The sequence below is a fragment of the Pelodiscus sinensis genome, chromosome 8, assembly GCF_049634645.1.
Source record: "Pelodiscus sinensis isolate JC-2024 chromosome 8, ASM4963464v1, whole genome shotgun sequence".
Taxonomy (NCBI): Eukaryota; Metazoa; Chordata; order Testudines; family Trionychidae; genus Pelodiscus; species Pelodiscus sinensis.
In genome coordinates, this window is record NC_134718.1 from 20,682,553 (window position 1) to 20,697,761 (window position 15,209).

At 45.1% G+C, this 15,209-nt stretch overlaps 1 long non-coding RNA gene across 1 annotated transcript; it reads right to left on the reverse strand.

The window, feature by feature from the left end:
- Positions 1–1,702: 1,702 nt before the first annotated feature.
- On the reverse strand, positions 1,703–14,969 carry LOC102462795 (uncharacterized). Its single transcript, XR_012905574.1, has 4 exons — positions 14,555–14,969; positions 7,777–9,215; positions 3,485–3,640; positions 1,703–2,765 (listed from the first exon to the last, which is right to left on the reverse strand). It is a non-coding gene; the product is annotated as an uncharacterized LOC102462795 (long non-coding RNA).
- Between the last annotated feature and the right edge of the window lie 240 nt (positions 14,970–15,209).

Below are 15,209 nucleotides of genomic sequence, written 5' to 3' on the forward strand. Positions count from 1 at the left end.
TCTAGATGCACTAGTTTGAATTATCTTAGTTCAAATTAACTAATTCGGATTAAGTTAGTTCGAATTAGTGCTGTAGTGTAGACATACCCTGAGGCATTCTGTGGAAGCCTTTTATAGACAAATTTACCGCATATCCACCAATAATTATATGTAAGTGGGGTCAGGGTAAACCCTACCCTGACATCTGGTGTTGAACTGTGGCAAGTGGTGCAAAGAGACTTCAGGGGCCGATCCCAATTTGCATAGACACACCCACCCTGTCTAGTATGTTCTCACAGCAGCCCAAATGGTCACTTTGGCCACTGTGGGATCCCCAGTCTCCCTGTTATTGAGGCGGGGGGATAAAAGTGTTGTTACCCTGATTATGCGAACCAAGGACAATGGAATGGTGGAACTGTTTATGACAGAGGGATTCGCCATAAACTAAGTAGCACTCGCTAGACAAGGGGCATGGGTTCCAAACCCAGTCAAATTGAGGGAGGTTGAGAACAGATCTTTGTGACCAGTGGTGGGCTGTCTGAGGGCCTAAACAATACTATTTCCACTCCCTCCCAGTGTGGAGTAGCAGAATTAATTTGGATTCTATTAGGAGTCTAGTTGTGAGCTATGGAGTTAATTTTGCTGTGGAGCACTAATGCTGAGGCTCCTCTGTTCTGAGCTGAAATCACTGTGTGCTGTGGGGAACCTGGCGCTACACTGTGGATGAGCTGAAATCACTGTTGCTGAGGGGAGCCTGGTGCTACACTGCTGGGCTACTAGCAGAGAAGCTTGCAAGGGACAACCAGCCAGCACAGGAGGACAGCAGAGCGGTTTGCTGGGATGACTGGTGGGTGCAGGCGGACAGCAGGGTGGCTGACGGGGACAACCTGCGGCTGGTAGGAGCGGCAGCAGACAGCCAGTGGAGCAGCGCCAGGAGCAACCAGCTGGCAGCCAGGGGCGTGGACCGAGATGGCTGGCAGAGCTGGACAGTGGAGGCGGCTCACTGGATGGCAGGTGGAGTGTGGCGGAGTGATTCGTGTCGACGGTGGCGGCAGAACCCCACGGAGAGGCGGAGCCATCGGCGGACCCCATAAGGTATATCGATCCCCGCCCCTCCAGGTTGGGATGGTGAAACCCTGCCAGGTGAACTTTTGAACCCTGGGGCGGCACTGACCCGGGGCAGAGACTTTTGGGTTGTTGGACTTTTGGGACTTTGGGGGATTCGTGGCTGAGGGGAGGGCCTTTGCTCATGTTTGCTCTGTAAATCCGAGTTGTGGTGTTTTCCCAATTTAATGCTGATGTCAGTTACCTCACATTATAAAAGGTTTGCTGCTATACTGAGGCTCTGTGCTTGCGAGAGGGGAAGAATTGCCTCTCTGAGGCACCCAGAGGTGTATGTAAGATTTCCCAGGTCACTGGGGGCTCAAGCCAGTGTTGTATTACCTTGTTGGGAGGAGACCCCTAGATACTGAACCCAGCCCTTGCTGCTATTTACTTGGCCTGGCAGAAGGGTTACATTTTTGGGGGCTCGTCCAGGATCATCTGGGTCAGTACCCCCGCAAGCACATTGCGAACAATCCATTTAATTGGGAAAACCCAAAATTCCTGTTGTTGGTGTTTTGATCTGGGAAATTTACTGTTTGTATAATGGCCCTACACTTGTTAAAGTACTGGTGCAAGGGGATGTCTATTAACCCTGATAACTGTCTTCTGGTGACAGGGGTGCCGGAGGCATTCGATGAGGGCTCAATAGAACCTATGTTAAGGGCTTCCACTGAGTACCTGAGTAAGTGCAAAATGCGTGGGCGCATGTTTGTGAGGGAGCAGGGGGCTTTTGCTGTACTATGCTAGCTGCCATCAGCTGTGAACCCTCTACAGGTCCCAGGCAGGATAGCAGTGGAAGGTAGCAAGTGGACAGTGATAACCACTGGGAGCCAGCCCTTACCAGCCCCTCCCTCAGATGTAGAGTTTTAAAGAAAATGTCCACCTTTTTGGGGAAAGAGGGAAAGTCTTTCGCTGATATGCCAGGTCTGTTAGGCCACCCCAGGAGGCTACTCCGCCACCAACAGTTAGTTTTGTTTGCGGCTCTTGCCATACCTTCTGCCAGCTGCAGAAAGGTGTTAGTACCAATACCATTCCCCCCTTGGAGCCAAATAAGGCCTATACAAAGGAGGAACAAGAGTTTAGCCATTGTGCAGGGATTGTAATCCTTTCAGCGCTTGCGCGGATGGAGGTTATAAGTAAATCTGGAGGAAGGAAAACAGCTTTCAGAAAACCCACCATCCTCTGACAAAGTGCTGGTAGAGTCCATGGCAAGGTCGGGTGTAGATTCTTGTGAAATGTCAATGTGACTAATAGGACCAGAAGGGATCTGGCCTGTAGTGAGAGCGTAGTGAACGAGGTCCAGGTCTTTGATTTCTGATGATGTATATCCCTCGTTCAGGAGAAGTGATTCAATTTCTTTCTCAGAAAGCGGTAGAAAGTCGTTCTCTTCTGGCTCTGGGCTGACAGGTTCAGTAGAAGACGATATGTCGGGAGAGGCAAATTCACACAACTTATGAGGGTCAACGGTGCGGCACATGTGGCTTGCGTGTATCCAAGAATCTCGCTTGGCTACCTTCACAGCCGTGTTGGTAGTCAGCAGGACCTGGAAGGGACCATTCCACCTTGGAGATAGGTAGTCTTCCCTCTGGAATTCTTTTATCAGGACCCAATTTCCTGGCTTCACATCATGGCAAGGCACATCAGTTGGGACAGGTAAAGCTTCTGCAACCTGAGAGGAGAGACTGAAAGCAATTTTAGACAGATGTATACAGTATTGAAGTAGTTCGTCATAACATTTAGATAAGTGGGAAGGATTAATTTTTCCAGGAGGCTCAAATCCAAGTAAAATCTTTCTCCCAAATAGGATTTCATGAGGGGTGAGACCATGTTTGCAGTTTGGGGTATTTCGGATATGCATGAGGGCAAGGGGCAATGCCTGTGGCCACTTGAGTCCAGTATCAGAGATAATCTTGCTTAACTTCCGTTTGATATCAAGGTTCTTTCTTTCAACATGCCCTGAACTTTGGGGATGATATGGAGTATGGAATCATTGTTCTGTGTGGAGGGCTCTACACAGATCTTGCAGGATTTTGGTTGTGAAATGGGTTCCTTTATCCGAGTCAATTTTTAAAGGGATTCCAAATCTGGGAACCACCTCAGTAGCTAATTTCTTCACCACAGTAGTGGCGTCCGCTTGGCGGCAAGGGAAAGCTTCCACCCAACCACTGAACACACATACAATAACCAGACAATACTTGAACCCACAGAAAAGGGTTAACTCTATAAAATCAGTCTGCAAATATTGGAAGGGTCATAGGCCCAAGTATGAGCACTCACAGTAGTCTTTTCTCCACCCTGGGTAGAGAACTTTTGGCAAGTAGCACAATTGCTGGTGATTTTAGCAGCAGCTTGGTGAATCCCAGGCACATACCAATGCTTCAGAATCTGGTCCGCTACCCACCTTTTGTTCATATGTCCTAATCCATGGGTAATGGTAGCCAATTGAGACACCAACATAGAAGGAGCCACAGGTCGTCCATCTGGTGAAAGCCAAATGTTATTATCTTGAATATGACACCCAGCTTTGTACCAATTGTGTTGTTCCTTCTCAGGTGCCCTAGATTGCAACAGGGATAAATCATTTAGAGTCAGGGGAACAGAAACAGCAACCAGGATTTGAAATGGAGCTGGAGGTTCACAGGCAGCTGCATTCTTGGCTGCAAAATCTGCCCGTCTGTTTCCTACTGATAGGCTGTGTCTAAATTGGCACCCCTTTCCGGAAAAGGGATTCTAATGAGACACTTCGGAATTGCAAATGCCGCGGGGGATTTAAATATCCCCTGCGGCATTTGCATGAACATGGCTGTCGCTTTTTTCCGGCTCGGGGTTTTGCCGGAGAAAAGCGCCAGTCTAGACGGGATCTTGCGGAAAATAAGCCCTTTTCCGCAAGATCCCTTATTCCTACTTGAAAGTAGCTTTTCCAGAATAAGTGAAAGTAGCGGCTGCTTTTCCAGAATAAGTGGCCCAGTGTAGACACAGCCTATCAGTTTTATCAGTATGAGCAGTGCAATGCATAATAGAAATAGCAAAAGGTAATTGAATAGCAAGCAAGAGGTCATTAACAAGGAATCCATTAGAAATGGCACTTCCCGAGGATGTTAAGAATCCTCGATGTTTCCAAATCTGACCTACAGAATGACAGATATTAAAAGCATACATTGAGTCAATATAAATGTTAACAGATTGATCAGTAGCTAAAATACAGGCACGAGTGAGAGCAATTAGTTCAGCGGCTTGTGCACTCTTTATTCCTGGAAGAGAATGAGTTTCAATTATTGCATGATCAGAAACAACAGCATACCCGCTTATAAGGTTTCCCCGTTCATCCCTTTTACATGACCCATCAGTGTAATACACTAAATCAGGATTTGACAAAGGAATGTCCCTTAGATCGGATCGCGGGGTACAAGTGAGGTCCACCAATGCTAAACAATCGTGTGGTTCCATCTAATGGGGCTCTCCATCAGTAGGGTTAGGAAAAAGGGTGGCAGGATTTAAAGTAGAACAGTGTACTATAGAGACATTCTTGGCTCCTAAAAGGGTTTTCTCATAGTTAGTCAGTCTTTGCATTGACAAATGCTGGGTCTTAGTCTTATTCAACAAAGCTTGCACTGCATGGGGTACAGCAAGTGTTAGGTGGTGACCCAATACCAGGCATTGATTTTTTTCTAATAGCACAGCAGCTGCGGCCACAGCTCTAAGACATGGGGGAAAACCCTTTGCTACTGGGTCAAGCTGAGCACTAAAATAAGCTACAGGACTAAGGCGATTTCCAAATGGTTGGCATAATGCTCCTGAAGCGACCTGATCCTGTTCATGGCAAAAAAAGAGTAAAGGGTTTATCATAATCAGGGAGCCCAAGAGAGGGTGGAGAGACCAAAGCAGCTTTCACTTTCTGAAAGGATTCTTCTTCCTCCTCTGTCATAGAATCATAGAACTGGAAGAGACCTCAGAAGGTCATCAAGTCCAGCCCCCTGCTCTAGGCAGGACCAATTCCAACTAAATCAACCCGGGATCCTTCACCTTGTCACATGTCAGAGATCTCTGTCACATGTCAGAGATACAAGACCAGAGAAATTAGGAATCCATTGTCTGCAATAGCAAGCAGCACCTAAGAGAGACGGAACCTGTTTCTTAGTTACTGGGCGAGGGAGAGAAAGAACAGAGGTTATGCGTTATCAGTAAGCTTTCGCCCTTCTTAGGATATGAGGTGACCCAAATATTCAACCTCTGCTTTACAGAACTGGAGCTTTGCCTTGGAGGCTTTGTGACCTCTCTTTGCTAATTCACACAGCAAATGAGCAGTATCTGTTTTACATGCTTCATGATTAGGTGAGGCTATCAATAAATCATCAACATACTGAACAAGGGTAGACTCTTTTGGCAAAGAGATTGAATCAAGGTCCCTTTTTAACAGTTGTGAGAAAAGGGTGGGACTTTCAGTATATCCTTGAGGAAGTCTGGTCCCCTTTATAGGAAAAAGCAAATATACACTGTGGCTACGTCTACACTGGCCCCTTTTCCGGAAGGGGCATGTAAATTTCAGCAGTCGTCGTAGGGAAATCCGCGGGGGATTTAAATATCCCCCGCGGCATTTAAATAAAAATGTCCGCCGCTTTTTTCCGGCTTTTAAAAAAGCCGGAAAAGAGCGTCTAGACTGGCCCCGATCCTCCGGAAAAAGTGCCCTTTTCCGGAGGCTCTTATTCTTACTTAGACTGCTGAAATTTACATGCCCCTTCCGGAAAAGGGGCCAGTGTAGACGTAGCCTGTGAATCCTTATCAATGGGAATGGAGAAGAAGGCTGAACATAAATCTATGACATAGAAACATTTAGCACCTGCAGGGATAGAGGACAATATTGTTGCTGGATTAGGAACCACAGTAAATCTGGGGATAACAAACTGATTTACAGCTCTTAGGTCCTGCACAAATCTATATATCTGTCTCCCTTGATCATCAAATTTCCCCTCCTTTTTACCAGAAATATTGGGGTATTACACACAGACTGCGTTCTTATAAGCACTACTTTGAAGTAGGAATAAGATCCTCCGGAAAAGGGCGCTTTTTCCGGAGGATCGGGGCCAGTGTAGACGCTCTTTTCCGGCTTTTCTAAAAGCCGGAAAAAAGCGGCGGACATTTTTATTTAAATGCCGCGGGGGATATTTAAATCCCCCGCGCATTTCCCTATTGCGATTTCAAAAATTACCATGCCCCTTCCGGAAAAGGGGCCAATGTAGACGAGCCCCAGGTGTCCAGGGGACGTGGACAAGTGCTGGGGCACCCCCTTCTGGATTAGGAAATTGTCTTAGTAGGAAAAGTTTAATATTCTCTTTAAACAGTCCAGGAAAACTTTTAGGTCCAACTTCAATAATCACATCCTTGTTTACTTCATTACTTATAGTCACTGAGGGTATGTCTACACTACCACCCTAGTTCGAACTAGGGTGGTTAATGTAGTCATACGAATTTGCAAATGAAGCCCGGGATTTGAATTTCCTGGGCTTCGTTTACATATTGCCGGGTGCCACCATTTTTAAATGTCCGCTAGTGCGGACTCCATGCCCGCGGCTACACGCGGCACGAACTAGATAGTTCGGACTAGGCTTCCTATTTCGAACTATCTGTACGCCTCGTGGAGTTATTTTCGGGATCTATTTTAGTTATAACAAACCCCAGGTTCTTTAAGTCTTTTGCCAATGTTTGCTGCAACATTTTTTAGGAGACTTCTGACAGCTTTAGAATTACTGGACTCTGAGTATGCTCACAATCTGAAGTTTTATTGGCCAAGTTGACATTCCCCACCACCCCTGCAGAAGTGTGAGTATGTGTGGGGGATTCAAATTGGGCTGGTGCAGCTGAATGATCAGTAAGCAATATTTGCTGATGCTGGGGCAGGTTGGTGGGAAGGGGATTTTGGAAATTGGGGACTCACTGGTCCAATAGATCTTCAGGTGGGTCTGGCAGCAGAGCTGGTGGTTTCAAGATGGATGGGTAGATTCCGCTGGGTGCGCTTGGTGTAGGAACGTACGGAGGGGGACAAACTTTAGAGGAGTCAGATGTCTCCTTATTTCTGCCAAATGTTTTTTCAGTTTTTCATTTGAGTCCTTTAGGCTAGCCATTATGGATTTATCTCTTAATTTAGAGGCCTGATCATCCCAGAGGTGCCAATAATTCATCCGAGAGGGGTGACTGGACTCTAAGACACCCTTTAAATAATTTAATTTGTCTAATTGAAAGGTACCTTGAACTGGGAATTGTAATTCTGATTCTACATAAGTATATTCATTCCACGTGTGTGTGAGCTTTGCCAGCCTCCTGAGTTTAAGACCTGCTGGCAATTTCCCTGGATGACTATAAATCTGCAACATTTTACCCAATGGGGTTTTTGGATCTATCTTAGATCCTTTATTCCCCATAATCCCTGTCCTATTACCTATAAAACAGTTCCAATCCTGCACTAACCTGCCTTCCTCTCAGCTTCAAGCCTGAGCTGACCCTGTTTCAATGTCTTCCCACTGTCCCCTTTAAACAAACATGTTCAAAAAAAAAGAGAGAAGGGAAGGGAAAAAGACTTACAGTTGCTTGGGAAGGATGTTCTTAACGCAGGGTGGACACTTACCGCCATTGAAAGCAGCCATTCAGGACAAGGAGAGAGGAATGGAACAGTGGGATTTTTTAACAAGGATCTCTTACCGATTTGTATGGCGCCTTTCTGTTCAGTCTCTCCGGACCGGCTCGTCACAATCACCTGGTGTCCCAATCCATCCACCATAAATGACCGAGAATTTAATCCGAGGGTTCGGATGGGGGCCCAAAACCCCTACCAAATCAATTCCAGACACCCTTCTTAAGCAACCAGCTTTATTCAGGAATGCATTCCAGGGCAAAAATCTCCAGGATACTCAGGAAAAAGTTTCTGCAACTGCCCAAACAAAAGGCAAGGTCTACCTACAATTACTACCTTACATTGTAATTACCCCTTTTTCACTGACCACTTACAATTGCATGCATATTCAGGTCATGCCACTTTGCACCAAATTCCCTCCAATCATTATTTGTCCCCTCACAGTCCCTTTGCAGGCCTTACAACAGGTTCAAACCAGTTTCACCTGTTCCCTCCTTTTGTATACCTGTGTTCAAGTACATACCTCTTTACAAAGACCAGACTTAACATCCAGGTCATACAGAGGTCATACTGACAACAAATTAAGTTTATCTTTCAAGCCTTTAAATTAGTCTGACATAAGTCAAAATTAGTCCAAGGCAGGCTCCCTTAATGTGGAAAGCAGGAGTTATTTTTTTGAAATAACCAGCCCCTTATTTCCAAGTAACAGACTTGGTAGTGTGTACGCTCCACTTGTTATTTTGAAATAAAGAGGATTATTTTGAAACACCTCCCTAGTATAGATCAGGGCTAAGTGAGATCACTCTAAGGTCTGGTCTATGCTGGTACGCAACTCCAGCAACACAAAATGCATGGCTGGAGTCATCTTATCTTAAGCTGAGTCATGGCAGTGTCCACACAGCGAGAGGCCAAAAGGAGCAAATGCTTCCATTAGCTTCCCTTACTCCTTGCAGGAGGAGGAGTACTAGACACCAGTGGGAGCTGTCTTCAGCGTTCAATTTCTAGTATCTACATTAGATTGACTAAATCATACCTTCGAAGATCAACCTCTGGAGCCTTGATCTTCTCTTCTATGGAGACATGCACTTAGAGAATTGTTAGAAGCCCCCTAATATGAACTCTACAATATACTAGTGGAGCAGAATTAGCTCCCATATCCAAGGCCATTAGGAAGAAAGGAGACCTGGGGTGTGTCTAAATTACAACCCTCTGTTGGCAGAGGGATGTAAATTAGACACATCAAAAGTGCAAATGAAGTGAAGATTTAAATATCCCACACTTCATTTGCATAAATGTGGCTGCTGCTTTTTTCGAAATGGGGCTTTTAAAAAAATGGTAGTTTAGATGGGGTATTCATTTTTTGAGGAGTACAGGATCTTTTGAAACAAGGCATTTCTGTCGAAAATGTTTATTTTACTCTTTCTTTTGATCAACTGAAATAGCATTGCAGTATTCCATGACCTCCATGTCAGCCAGCCATCATGTGCATCTGTCCCAAGCATATGTTCTGTATGCAAACACAAAAAAGAACTGTCACAACACTTCCCAGGCATTTAATCTATTGTTACCAATATTGCAATACATTGAACTAGATCAATAATATATTTTCAGTCTCAGACTCTCCAGCAAGCTCAGTATGGGAAGTGTTCAGTATGCTTATGTAAAATTGTACCAAATAGGAGTATCAGCCTCCTACAAACTGCTGATTGATGCCTGGCTCTTGCAAGTTCCTGAGCTACCTCTCATCTTCCCATTTGCATCTGAAGCAAGTGATAATAGCTACATGTGACATCTGGACAGTACCAGTTTTAATTCTGAGCACTGGCTCTCTCAATTTAATGTGCACTTGGCCAAAAAGTGTTTGGCAAATTGTTTTTTAATCTTTCTGACATAATCACCTTGTAAGTGTTTACACATCAAATGCTGCTAATAGTAAACATTCCACATGTCCTCTGCTGTTTTCAATTTCTGAAGATTGTGTGCTGCTTATTTTTCTGTCATTTGTTGTTGTCATGATTATGAGGATTAGCCAGCAGCCTGGGGACTAAGGGGTTAACTATACCTAGCCAGGTGGAATGGCCAATAGGAAAGTAGGTAAGAATTTCAAACTGGGACAAAGGAATTTGGGTTTTTCCCTCCTTTGTCTCTCCGTGAGTCCCTCTGCAGCTACAGAGAGTGACAAACATGTCTCTCTCTCTCCAAGAAACAATTCTTCACTTTCTGTAAGTAGGGTAAAGTTTAGATAAATCCGTTAGTTTTTTCTTGTTTTATGGTTTGGGTATGGGATCTGCTGTCTGTGCACACTTAAACAATCTTTTGGCTTTTCTTTGTAACTAAGTTCTAGGCCCATGGAGTTTCTCCATGAGTATATTTGTTAATCTTCCATCTAGTTATTATGCTTGCAACAGGAATATTGTTGTAATAATAAACGTTCTTTCGCTTTTTTTTTATTAACCTGGGATTGGTAAATTGTGTGCCCTGATTTTTACTTTAGGGGCGAGATTTCCCAAATGATCTTTCCCCTGATTTCCTTATTAATATTTGGGTGGTAGCAGTGGAAGTTTAATTCCCAAAAATCTTGGGGTTTTTTTTTTAAATTTTGGGGGAAGTTTTATACCAAAGCCTGGTAGATAAGGCTTTGGGGTACACTTGCTGGCCCCCACTTCTGCATTTATTGTGCCAGAGTGGGGAAGGAGCCATGACAGTTGTGCATTGTTCTTGGCAGGAAACTGGCAAAAACTGTATTGGACAATGAAGACAGAGTAAAAGCTACAGACTCCAGGAAAAAGTTTTTAGTTTTTTATTAGTTACATAATTAGGCCAGATACTGTAAACTGATCCATGTGACCACATATAGGAGCTTATAGATTGTGGACATAAATTAGGTTGCCCTACTTAATCATTTTTTTCTTCTTTGTTTTTAATGAGCTTTTTCAGTTAAAACTAGAGACTATTACCCCATAAATAATGTTGTACTTGAAAAATCTGAATTATGAATGGTCACAAATGGACCACTATGCTACAGAATTGTAAGATTATATCACTAGAAAGTTGCCATCTCTATAAATTGTAATTGGAGTTTGAATTAGACTTGCTATGGGCCCATACCCAAAAGATGCTAAACACCTTTCAGGATTCATTTTCACAGACGTTCAATGCAAAATGATAATATCCCTCACAGAAGCAATATAGGAAAACATGCACTAGAAATTAATTAACTTAGAAACACATTGCAAATAATGTAGAACCTATTCATTTACCAAATTGGTATATGACCTATTTATTTGGTCATATGCCAAAACAAAGACTTGGGGTATGTCTACACTACAGCGCTAATTCGAACTAACTTATTTCAAATTAGTTAATTTGAAATAAGCTAATTCAAAATAATGCATCTAGATCCAAAAACTAATTCAAATTAGCATTTTGCTAATTCGAAATAGTGCATCCACACTGATTGGACGCTGGTCGCATTTAAGGGCAGCAGAAACCAGTTCCAGCAGGGCATCAGGTCAGTAGTTGCTTTGTGTGGCTGCTGTCTGAGGCTATCTGAGGCTCGTGCTTAAAGGGACCCCCCTGGACAGCTGGTTCTCAGCTTTTCCGCTTGCTTCCCTACCTCGCCGAGGCACAGCAAGGCATTTGTGAATGCCCAACACAAGCACTAACTAATTTGTGCTTTGTCTGTTTGCAATTTTAAGCAAGAGGACATTATCCAAAACAAAATAAAACTAGTTCATTTGAAACCCACAAAATAGAGTTACAATATATAGAGCTCATTCTTTATGCAGTTAACCAATTAAGTTTCAGTAGAATCTTTAATTTTTCTTGTAGATTTAACAAAAGTGTCCATAGACAAATGTTTACATTAGATTGTTTCTTTGCCTAGATGCACACTGCTTAAGAAAGAGAAGAGGCTGCAAAGAAACGAGATGTCATTTTTAAAGCAGGTTTCCCTTCACATATTACAACAATCGCTTAATTTCTTTAACTATGCCCATAGGGCTCCAAACCTTTTGCCTTCTTATGGTCCGTCCTAATTTCTGCTAAATGACTTTTCCCAATGACACAGGTTTATCTAGTATCAATTTGGTAAGGAGGGTGGGTTTTCTAATTAGCTCCACACACACCTCCTGATACCTTTCAATAGGTAAATCTGACTGTTTATTATTGCAGTCAGCTATTACTAATTTTAAACTTCTCAGTATAGGGTTTTCATAACATCCATGCTGCAGCAAAGTCTGTGGTGTAAATAGAGTGCTCATCTTTGGACAGTCATTTTCTTTTGGGCTATTCCCGGTGGCAACTCCTTTCCCTCCAATATGGACTTAATGATTAGGAGAGGAGTGTGAAGTGTTATGGCTTGAGCTTGGGTTAGCTCTTCTGTTTCCCTTAGTGCTGTGAAGCACTTTTTCATAAGGCAAGTAATTTAACTGTGACCCCTGCCATAACTTTGAGCCAAACTCTATGGGGCGGCGGGGTACAGTTTCTCTTTCTTGCCATAAGGCATAGGACATCTCTGTGTTTCCCACAGTGAGGTACAAATGAAATGGGGCATTCGGGTGAATCGGACCCATAAACTGATAAGTGCGTATCTCGTTATCAGCTGTCTCAGAACTTCTTTGTGGGTGGGGGCTCATTCCCATCGAGCATGCTTCCTGAGCAAATTATACGGGGAGTAGGTACAAATTAAGATTCCCCGTTTTTCCAAATCTTTAATTAATTCACAGACCGGAGCCATAGCTTCGGCTGGAATGCTGTGCTGTTTTATCTTGGTTATAGTGGAAGGCGGGAGAGCGGGGGCTTGAGCCAGCAACATTCTAAAGCCAGCTCCAAAAGCTCATTTTTCTCTATTACAGGCAGTCCCCGGGTTACGTACAAGATAGGGACTGTAGGTTTGTTCTTAAGTTGAATTTGTATGTAAGTCGGAACTGGTACATATTGTAGGGGAAACTCTAGCCAAACATTTTTTTTAGTTTTGGATAGCATAGGGAAAGGTTAACTCCCCTCTAATGTTTGTTTTGCTGTCTGTTCCCCTGTTCAGAAGATTTCACATCTTTTTCTGTCCCTGTGACAAACTCAGGACTAAAGGAGTAACTCATCAAATACCAAACAGCTCTGCACCATGCTTTGAGCTAATAGCTTTATTTCCACACACCACCCAGGGTTCTAGGAGGAGGGTCCTTTTTTTGCTAACACAATGAGGCCAGCACTTTGTTTGTTTTGGTGGAGTCTTTGTTTGCCCAGGGAGCCCAGCATGTATAGGGGGAGGAGGGGCGGAGAGGCTGCTTTTGTCTGCTGTTCGGCAGCGTGTTGCTCAGGGGAGGGGGCAGCCTGTTGCTGGCAGGGGGGAGGCGGGAGGCGTGCAGGATGCGAGGCCGCGGGGGGGGGGCAGCGGGCGTGGGGAGGCACTTTTCCTCTGCCCGGCAGCTCTGCGGGATCCCTGTCCCTGTGGCCAGCTGCTGCAGGCAGAGGCCAGTTGGAGCCGGCCGAAGAGGAGGAGGAGGTGGATTCTAGGACCCAGGTGAGCGAGCCCCGGGGACGCTGCTGCGCTCAGGGAGCCCGGCATGTTTAGAGGGGAGGAGGGGCAGAGAGGCTGCTTTTGTCTGTTCGGCAGCCTGTTGCTCAGGGGAGGGGGCAGCCTGTTGCTGGCAGGGGGGTGGGGGGGGCAGCGGGCATGGGGAGGCACTTTTCCTCTGCCCGGCAGCTCTGCGGGACCCCAGTCGGAGCCGGCCCGAGGAGGAGGAGGATCCTAGGACCCAGGTGAGCGAGCCCCGGGAATGCTGCTGCGCATGTGCGGGAGTTGCCTCACCCCCTTCGTATCTAGGGATCCGCCGTAAGTCGGATCCACGTAAGTCGGGGACTGCCTGTAATTACTTTCTCCTTCCCCTCTCTAGCCTCAGGAGGAGCTGTTCCTGTAGGTGCTCCATGTCCTTATTTAAGGTTCACACCCGGGTATCCAGGTTCTGGCATTGCTCCCAGAGTTTGTATCTCTCTTTCTGCACCCTTATCAGCTCTGCTCCTAAGTTCCAGTAGCTAGTACAGGCTGCTTGCCACACACCCTTTAACAGCCAGATGCAAGCGTCTTTCCCTAACATCTCTTTATCCCACTTAGGGTTGCCCCATCCCTCTCGGGCAAACTCCTTCTCCATACAGCTAAAATCCATGTCCAGCGTGACAGGCTTCATGCTGCTGTATGTGAACCAATAACACAATCCAGCTGACTATGCCAATTCTGTCAGCCGACGGTCAGGGCAGTGTGTGTGTGTGTGTGTGTGTGTGTGTGTGTGTTTCCGAGAAAAGGTTTAACGTCCGTGTCTTTACTGCTAGGACTGGGGTCCCGTCACAGAGGGTGGCCAGCAGGCCAATAGACTCCCTGTTATATAGGAAGAGCTTATTACACCTTACATTTCAGCTGCTAGAACACAGGGGTTCCTTCGCAGCGGGCAGCCTAGGAAAGGCTGAAAAGGTGCCCCAACGGATCTTGTCACCTGGGAGTGACACAGATCCAAACGCCCAAGCTCTCCCTATGTCTGTCCCTTTATGACCGGCTGAAGTTCTTTTAAATTGTGCTTGGTTCTATTACAGCAACTGAAGGAGTCAGGTTAAAAACTTAAACAGTTACAGTTGTATTAAAGAAGCTTATAAATCATATGGTTACAATGGCTATTGCTCTATTTCTTAAATGCTAGCAAATATATATATAGATCTTAAAAATGGTTACAGGAAAAAGGTAAAGATAGAAAATAGAAATAATGGTACCAAGTGACAGCTTAATCTTTAAAGAGCTCTAACACTATGTGTATATATATACTTAAACAAAGGACCACATGCAGGTACAATTTTTACCCCTTTCTGTGCCTCTCGACTCCAGCGTGTCAGGCCAGGGCCGGTCTCTCAATTCCTAGGAAAGACGAATACGAGGTGGGCGTCCCCTCTGGAACCTCGAGAGATCAAACACCAAACCCGACCAGCAGATAGATGGTAGATTGACACTCAGAGAAAATGTGCTGCTGGACCCATCTTTATACCCCTGGGGGCCCGTATCCTCTTTCTTATCTAAAAGGCCAAATTCTACTGGTCTGTTTTGTGGCGCCAGTTCTTACAAGCAAGTTTCAAGTTAACTTACACTTGCAAGAGAGATAACTAAATTGTGAGTATTAGACATTTTTTGACTGGGCAAGAGATTCCTCCCCCCGCGAATGGTTGTGTGTTTGTATCAATATGGGTTAAGTCAAAGACACTCCTTGGCAGCCTCTTGGTCAGCAATTGGCATCTCTCTGTTTACAGCCATTCACGGTCACACAGCCTGGGCCTTCTGCTCTGTGTGCCCTGTATGCTCCAGGCAAGCAAAAATGGATGTTACAAGGGGGGTTCCTGTCTGGCTACAAGCGCTGGGGAGACCAACAATGGACCCAGAACTTCAGGATGAAGAAGGACACCTACCTGGAGCTCTGTGAGTGGCTCACCCCTGCTCTGTGGTGACGGGACACTCGCATGAGGC